A 9,694-nucleotide genomic window follows, 5' to 3' on the forward strand; every position below is an offset into this window, starting at 1 on the left:
CAACATTTTAATTAATCTAAGAATCTTTTAAAAATAAATAAAAATATATTTCAAAAATAAAATTAATAAATATAGATAAATGGACTTCATCAAAATAAAAAAATAAAGTTTGTGCACCCAAGGACTTTGTCATGTACAGAAACAGCAGAAACTTTGAGATAAAATACTACAACATATCCGATAAAGGTATAATATCCAGAATATATAAAGAAATCCTACACCTCAAAAACCGTAGACGAATCTTGTTGTAATTGCCAACTAAGCTGGGGGATGTGCAGCTACAGATCGTGCGCCTGCCACGAAGAGAATTGAGGGCGGGCGCAGCGCCAGCGGATCCAGCCTGGGGTGAGGGCCAGGCGGCCTAGGGGCCGGACCTGGCAGCCACTGCCTTCGCCGCTGCGCTGGTCTGTCGACCCCGAGCACCAGAGGGAGGAGCCGCCGCGTCGCTTAGGAGACGCCACTGGCGGGGAACCAGACCTAGCCGGCACGTAAAGGCGCCGGCCGAGGCCCGGGGCTGTTTGGGTTGGGCGCGAGGAACAGAGCTCCGGCCTAGGGCCTGCTGGCAGTCCCGGGCTGCAATGGGCGCGGCGGGCGTGAGCCGCGCTGCCCAGGCCAATCTCCTGGCGTTAGGGTGGGCGGTCCTCCGCGGGCGAGTCCAGGGGCTGAAGCCCCACAGAACTGCAAAAGCAGCGGCGGCGGCCGTCCCGCGCGACTGGCGGAGCTGCGAGGGCATGGCGTTGCGTGGCCCGCGCGCCTGCTCAGCGTGCTGCCTGGGCTGGTGCTGGGCTTCGTGCTGACCTTGCGGCTTGTCCTTTTCCGCCCCTCGGAGGAGAAGAGAGCTGACCCGCTGCGCCCTGGGAGCCCCGCCGACTACTGGCCCCCATCGCTGGGGCAGTTTCACAAGCCCCCGCCGCGCGGCCGTGCGTTCCTTTCGCAGCTGCAGAGTCGGGCCTGGTGGTGGTCTGCAAAATAAGAATTTTCTTTGTGGGAGAAAATCCTGCAGACCGGCGTGGCTGCCGCCTACAAGATGTGTTCCATTCCGAGGCAATTCATGGGAGAGTTGAAAACTTTTGCAGTGAGGGCTCAGACACCTGAATACCCGTTCCCGTTGTGTGGGTCCTGGGCATGGAAGAATCCGACCTTTAGAAGAAGTCCTTTATGATGCTCAAGTACATGTATGACCGCTACCTGGGGAAGTAGGAATGGTTTATGTGAGCATATGATGACATATACATCAAAGGCGATCATCTGAAAAGTCTCCTGAGAAGTTTGAATAGCAACAAGCTCCTCTTTCTTGGGCAGACAGGACTGGGCATCGGGAAGAAATGGGGAAACTGGCACTGGAGCCCAGCAAAAACTTCTGCACGGATGTGGATAGGATGGGGTGGGGTGTAGGATCTTGAGTCTGGAAGTGTTTCTGAGGATGTTGATACACATGGGAAAATGTCTCCAAGAAATGTACAGCAGCCATGAGGATGTGGAGGTAGAAAGATGCTTCTAGAGGTTTGCAGGCGTGCAGTGTGTATGGTCTTATCAGATACAATATATTTTTTTGGAGGAGAATTAGGAACAGAATAAAAAAGGGGACTTTAGAGATCTCCAAAACAGTAAATTCACTGAGCCATCACATTCCCACCCCAGCAAAAACCCACCCTCCCAGTATCTACTTCACAATTATATGCTTAGTTGCAAAACAGCTGAACTTTGTCACTGCACAATGCATCTTCACCTAGAAATTGTCCCGATGAGCAAATAGAGTAATGCTGAGATTTGTAAAGAAGATATGCAGCTAGGAATTCCCCCTTTTATGACACTTCAGCCCCGCTGAGAGGAGATTTTTAGAATGGGAGTTTCTTACTGGAATATTTTATTCGGCTGTTTATGTTCGGTTCTTTTGAAGAGGGATGGTCTCAGCCCAGAAAGAAGTTCTCTGGTTCTCAGTTGTCTTGCAGGTCATGGAAATGATCAACACCAATGCCAAGGCCAAAGGGCACATCATTGATTTTGAGGATATAAAGTAAAGCTCTCTTGGCATTAGTCCCATGTATGGGGCTGAATAAATCCTGGACCTGATGCTTCTCTATAAAAAGCACAAAGGCAGGAAGATGATTCCTGTGAGAAGGCATACAAAGCAGACCTTCAAAAGATTCAGTTTGTGGAGCAGGAGGAACTGGATGCAAGAAACTGGCCAATAAAATTAACAAGAATCTGGATCTTTATCCTTTCTCTCACATTTCCTGAAAAAGCTTGTTTCATTTCAGCTGCCTGGGTCAAAGAATGAGAGCAAAGATAAATACATGGATTCCTTTGGACTTTTGATATGTTTGTGAGATTCATGGGAAACTTTGAAAAGAAATGTCTTATTACAAATTAGAATGTCAAGCTTATTCTGCATTTCAATTTGGACGCCAACCCTGACAAGCCTAAGAAAATCAAACTAAGGAGAGATTATAACATTATTCTAAATCTGATACAGTGGTACCTTAGTGCTCATCGTTAATTGGTCTTGGGAGGTGCAACAAGTACAAAAAATGATGAGGACCAAACAGATTTTTCCTATAAGAAATAAGGTAAATAAATTTAATGTTTTCTCAAACCAAAGACAGTGCACATTTTTAAGGCATTTGTAAAAAGAAAGGATTGTAAAAAATATTAATAGGGTGGGTTGGGGGAAAAAGACACCAAATATGAGATAAGGACTGTGATTAGTAGTAAGATTTTGACAATTCTTTCATAATTTGTAACAAACATCTCATGGCAATACAAGGTGGTGGAGGGTTGATGTAGGGGACCCCTGTATGATGTTATGCATGTTTGCTGTGTAACTTCACAACTTTTACCATACACTGGTTTATGTATGTTCATATATAAATGATATAAAAATAATAATCAGATTGGTTAGGGGAAAAATAGTTTAGTAGTATTATATTGACAATGTTCTTTAATCTTTAGTTAAAAATGTTTAAAAACAATGCAAGTTTAGTAGTAATATTTTGACAATGGTTTTTTAATCATTAGTTAAAAAGGTTTAACTTATGCAAGTTATTGGTGGTGGGATAAGTTATGAGAGTCCTGTATGATGTTATATACGTTTGTTTTGTAAGTTCACAACTATTATTAAACACTTATTGTTTATGTATGTTTATTTTTTTTTGTTTTAAAATTGGATTTTATTGGAAAATTTCATTGTCTTTTAAAAATATTTTTCAAAGTGTAGCCTAAAACCATTAGTGATTTTTCATTTTCCTTCAAGCCCAAGTGATTTCTCTGGAAAACAATGGATGTTTACACAACAAACATCAAATAATATTTTCTAATATATAGATTACCACATTCTGCATGTGCAAGGAGGTCCTGCATATTATATGCTTACAATATTATTCTGATTGTATTACTGATATTTTTATAACAACTTCTACTTTATTTTTTTTTTCTTTTTTTTTTATTGACTTTGTAATAATATTACATCAAAAATATATATGTGAGGTCCCATTCAACCCCGTATGTTTATGTATGAGTGATATACTTCAATAAATTTAAAAAGAGATAGGGTTGTATATCATTACTTTACATGAGAAATAAACCTAAAATTAATAAATACATAGATTAAACAAAAACTTCGTTTTACCTATACTGAGAAGCATCCATGGCCTGATGAGATGGTAGGAGGATTGTGGTGAGGAGAAGTTACATAGTGTGTTGCTTGGAAGGAGAGTTCCCCTCCAATAGAACATCGAGTACTTGCACTTCAGGTGTTCTTTCACTTTTCTGCCTTTTTCCAACTTGCACCACCGGCAGTGACACACTCTTTGTCACCTTCATTAAAAACATATTGAATGAAGACTGCATCTGTCTTTTTGGAATTCCTGTGAAATGGTTTGGTCATTCAATAAATTCACATTTCTGTTTGTCAAAATGGATGGTACATCTCCACAAAGTTTTGAATTTCTGCACATTTTGCACACATTTCTTTAATCAATGAACTGGCCACATCCTCCCTTATCTCCTCCTCACCTGAAGAAATCACTTCAGCCGCCTCTTGCTAATCATTTTGTAGTTCCTGCAGCTCCTCAGTGCTGAGCTCTTCACGATGTTCCTTCTCTACCTCCTCAGCATCAGCAGCATTGACCTCCAGACCTATGAATTGGCCTGGTAATGCATTCTCCTCTTTTCTTATATAGGTTATACCTTGGTCCCTACCCCCCAAAAAAAATTCCGATCTCATCAATTAAAACTTTGGTGGGGAATAAAAACCCTTAGCCTCTATGTAGTCCTGAAATTCACTGACAAATTCATCAGCAGGTTTTTAAATAATACATGCTGCCTCGCCATGTCTCATGACATTCTGGACGCTGGTCCTCTTTTTAAAATTATCAAACCACCTGTGGGTGGCTTTAAAAACTTCAAAACTCTCATCACATAGTTCTGTTTGTTTTCAAAAGATCAGCATGCAGCATTTTCATTTTATCACATACCATGGCTTCTGATACACTGTTGTCCTCTAATTTCTTCTGGTTTACCAAAATTAATAATAGCTTTTCAACTTCCTTAAGTGTTTGGGAATGCATCTTTGATACTGCTTTAACTCCTTTTGCAACATCAGCCTTTTTTAAAAAAAAGCAGTAAGCTTTTTTATTTTTTTTTTAAAGATGCAATGTTGTTTTATTAAACACTTCCAGAATTTCTAAATTATCTTTTTTTTTTTTTGCTTTTTTATTTTTAATCATGTTGGAGATCATTATTCTCAGCATATTGTATTTCCTAACAAGATCATTAATGGAAATACTGCTGTCATATTTACCTATTATTTATTTTTTTGCTCAATGGTGATGTGAAGTAATTTCTTTTCTGCTCAGTGCTATCACTGCTCATTTTCTTCGGACCCATGATGAATAAAAATGCAAAAATGCACAAAATGACCATAGTAACTAAGATAAGACCACAACAGAATATGTACAAGAGCTACCACATGACTAACATGTGGCCCTTTGTTTTTGCAGGAAGGAGTAATGTGTCACAAAGCAAAGGACACCATGTTCTAGCTTGCGCATCGAGTACAAAAAAAATGATGACTACCAAGCAAAATTTTCACATCAAAATGCATTGAGTAACAAATTCATTGAGTTTCAAAGTGGTTGAGGACCAAGGTATGACATTATATAAGTTTTTGCCAGTGTCTGGAGGATTTTCCAAAGAGCTAGCCCTTGAAGTAGGATTTTCCAAGTTTAATAATGGATCCTTACTCTTTTTCTGTGATGTTGACTTCATGTTTACTACAGAATTCCTTCTGTGATGTTGTGCAAATATCGTTCTGGGCTGACAAATGTATTTCCCAAACATCTTTAGCCATTATGGCCCAAAGATTGTTTATGTGGGAAAGTTCCTATTGACAATTATTTTGCCTTTGTTAAAAAAAAAAAAAAGGTTTCTGAAGAAACTATGTATTTGTCAACACTTGTGTTTTTAAGGGAGATCTCTGAGTAGGCAATTGGATGTTTTCATTCAAGGTTGGGGGCCTGAGGATATGAACCTTTTCAACAAAGTTATACAAGCAGGTTTGAAGACATTCAGAAGCCAAGAAGTAGGAGTAGTCCATTTCCACCCCCCTGTCTTCTGTAACCAGAATCTTGACCACATACACTACAAAATATACTTAGGGACCAAAGAAGTCACAAAGAAGTCACCATGTGTGGAGACAGTGGCCAAAGTAGTTGCTGAGGGCAAGGAAAGGGAAGAAGAGATGTGATGTGGGGGCACTTTTGGGAGTTGTCCTAAATTATATTGCAGGGACAGATGCTGGACATTATATATCCTGCCATAATCCACTGAATGGACTGGGGGAGAGTATAAACTGTAATGTAAACTATAATCCATGTGGTGCAGCAGTGCTCCAAAATGTATCTGCCAAATGCAATGAATATACCACAATGTTGAAAGACTTTGTTGATGTGGGAGGAGTGTGTGGGGTATATGGGAACTGCTTACATTTTTTAATGTAACATATTTTGTGATCTATATATCTTTTAAAAAAAGGCAAATTAAAAAAAAGTTAAAAAAAAATGTGGCTTTTAAAAAAAAACTGATCCAAGCTACAGTCAAAGCAAGGATAACAACAGCTTAATGAAGACAGCCTATTGTTCAGCTGGGCTCAAATAGACACTTTTAATTATTAATTTCTCTTTTTAAAAAATTTTGTTTGATCAATTTCTGAAGTCCAAATATACTTTGCAGTTGGTTTTCTAATGAAGACTCCTTTAAGATCAATATTGAGCTTTGTAAACTAAAATATGATCAATGTTTGTCTTTGAATGCATCTTTGCAGATCATTATGCAGCAGACCTGCTTAAACATTTTGCAATGTACTTCATGAACCAAACTTTTTCTTTTCACTTCCTTTTCAAACTCCTTTGCTACAGTCCAACAGCAGAAAAGATTCACTGTCTCTGTAAAGGATTATTATACCAGATCATCATTGTCACTCTGGCAAGTGTTCCATTGACTGTTAACATTGCACAGGTCTCCCTTTTGTCTTTTTTTAAATAGTGATTTTTATTGTTTTTTTTTTAAAGCCATTTTGTATTTCTGTTGTAAATTTAGGAAATCTGCTCATTGAAGCACCATCTTAGGAGAGCTAATCAAAATTGATTGTTTCCCCCAAACTGTGCTTCCTGTGGTCATGTAGGTATTAAGGTGAGGGTAATGAGGAAAGCAAAATGTGTGTGACTGCTGTGGTTGTACAGACTAGCTGTCTGTGGTTTAGATTAAATGGACCTGGCAGTAATTTCAAAAAGGATTTGAGATTTTCTCTCTTCTGGATCCTTCTCTTTAAAGGGTAAAACTATTAATACTTAGAATGAGAAAAATAATTATTGTACTCTAATGTGTGTGACCTAAAGGAAATAAAAATACCCTAATGAAAACACAGGGCAAAAACTTGTACCTGGTTTTGTTCACTTCTTCCTTTCTTTCTGTGTTATGTTGACAGAGATAATTCTTTCATTCTTTAATAACTGTTTTGTTCTCTCTTTTATATCTGCTGTACTTTAATCTATTTAATATCCATTGTTTCAAGATTTGCCATTTCTGGAGTACCTATGAGTTATTATTAATAATATTTGTGTATCAAGAGTGTACCAAAATACACTCTTGTGTATCAAGAGTGAGTACTCATTCTTCACTATGTTCTATTTGGAGTAAACATATCTTCAAAGATTTCAATTTGGAAAAAAACCCTACCTCAAATTTTGCATTCCTCTTTTGATAAATATTAAGTGTTCTATGACGATTTTGGTGTTCATGTGTTTGGGGGAAAAATAAAATGAATCTGTCATTATATCAGAAAGTTTAATACACATTATTATTGAAGATCTGCTTATTTGTAAATAACCTATTGGTCATTTGGAAAAATAACCAGTAAACAATATTTTTCTATCATAAAAAATGGGGGTGGGGTGGCGGGGGGGAGGGGGAAAAAGGCCTGAATAAACATTTCTTCAAAGAAGATATATGAATGTCTAAAAAATACATGAAAAGATCCTCAACATCATTAGCCATTAGACAAATGCAAATCAAAACCACATTGAGATACCATGATGGTTTGAAGCTGATGTACCCCAGGAAAACTTGTGCTTGAATTTAATCCATTCCTTTGGGGGTAGGAGGATTCCATTGTAAGTAGGATAATTTGGTGAGTCTAGTTCTGTTAGTGTGTGAAACACCACAAATAGTATGGTCTTATTCCTATTACTGGAGTCCATTTTAAGTGGAATGAATTTCAGACACAGAGAAAGGCAAAAGAAGGAAGAAGCTATATCAGTGGATCCTGGATGAAAAGGAGGAACCAGGTGATGATGACATTTTCCTTGCCAGGTGACAGAGGAGCCGAGGATTGCTGGCAGCCAGGCCCAGAATGCCAACCTTCAATGAGATAAATTTGATATGCCCTGATTTGAGCTTTCTTTTATCATCAAAACGGTAAGCTAATCAATTTTCATTGTTTAATCTAACCCATTCAATGGTATTTGATTTAGAAGCCTAGGGGGCTAAAATAGATACCATTTCACATACATAAGAATGGATACTATTTATTTTTAAAAAATAGAAAATTACAAATGTTGGAAGGGATGTGGAGAAAAAAGGAACACTCATTCATTGCTGGTAGGAATGTAAAATGATGCACCTGCTGTGGAAGACTGGCAATTGCTCAGAAAGTTAAATATAAACTTGCCATATAAATTGGCAACCCCACTTCTAGGTATAACCCCCCAAAATTAAAAGCAGGAGCTTGGAATGATATTTACACAGCATTTAACATAATTGTAAGAACACAGAAGTAACACCAGTGTCTATAACCAATGAATGGATATACAAAATGTGGTATGTACATGTGAAAGAATACCATGCAGCCATAAAAAGGAATGAATTTGTGATACGTGCTATAACATGTATGAACCTTGAAGACATTGTTTTGAGTGGAATAAACTAGATGCAGAAGGACAAATATTTTATGATCTCTTTGATATGAAATAATTAAAATAAGTAAACTCATAAAGTCAAAGTCTAGTATACAGATTATAAGGAGTTAGTGAATTGGGAATTAACGTTTAAATTTTAATGAGTTTCTAGTTGGTTGAATGGAAAGATTTTGGTATTGGATGGTATGATGGCAATATAACATTGTGAACATAACACTGAAATATTTGAATGTGATTAAGAGGAGAAATTTTCATTTGTATACATGTTACAAGAGTACATTTTTTAAGCCCATGTAACTGTACAATGCAAGCTTTGAGCCCTAGGGTGAACCTTTGACTATAGGTAATAGTGTAATTATAAAAGTGTGCTTTCACTAATTGTCACAAATTTTCTACACTAATGCATGCTGTTAACAGTACTGTGGTATATGGGAAAACTGTATTTTATGCATGATTTTTCTCTAAACCCACACCTACAATGTTTGTAATGAGAAAACATTGCAGACAAATTTCCTTTATGACTATGTATTTGCAAAATTCCTCAAAAATACTAAGATACTGAATTCAACAGCATTTAAAAAGTTTATACACCATGAATCAAATAATATTTATTCTATTAATGAAAATGTGGTTTAACAGAAGACAATATGTATTTTTTACCACATTAACAGAACGAAGGAAAAAAATCACATGATCATCTTAACTGACACAGAAAAGGCATTTGACAAAATCTAATTGCATTCTTAATTAAAACACTCAGAAACTTGAGAGTAGAAGGATACTTCAACATGATTACAACCATCCATAAAAATTAAAAACAAACAAATATAATGCTCAATGTTAAAAGACTGAAAGTTTTCCTCCTAAATCAGGAAAAAGACAAGAAAGTTCAAAGTCATCATTGCTTTTAAATACTAGGAATTTTAACCAGCCCGTTGTGAAATAAAAAGAAATAAAAGTCATACACATTGGAAAGAAGTAAAATTATCTACACTCACAGGAGACATGATTCTTTTTATAAGAAATACCCAAAGAATCTATAAGAAATATCTCAGTGTTGATTTTAAAAAATCAGCTCATTTCCAGGTACAAAATAGGCATAGAATTAAGAAAAGAGAAAAAGATAGGAACAGACACTGTAGCAGTTTAGTATTGTTTATGAATTCCAAAAATAGATATTGGAATATGTTTGAAAAACTGTCTGCTCCTCTAGGAATATT

At 37.2% G+C, this 9,694-nt stretch overlaps 1 pseudogene; it reads left to right on the forward strand.

Annotated features, from left to right (window-relative positions):
- The first annotated feature begins 731 nt into the window (after positions 1-731).
- On the forward strand, positions 732-5,746 carry LOC101424362 (chondroitin sulfate synthase 1 pseudogene; annotated as a pseudogene).
- Positions 5,747-9,694: the final 3,948 nt, after the last annotated feature.

Source organism: Dasypus novemcinctus, chromosome 4 (assembly GCF_030445035.2).
Source record: "Dasypus novemcinctus isolate mDasNov1 chromosome 4, mDasNov1.1.hap2, whole genome shotgun sequence".
NCBI classification, from domain to species: domain Eukaryota; kingdom Metazoa; phylum Chordata; class Mammalia; order Cingulata; family Dasypodidae; genus Dasypus; species Dasypus novemcinctus.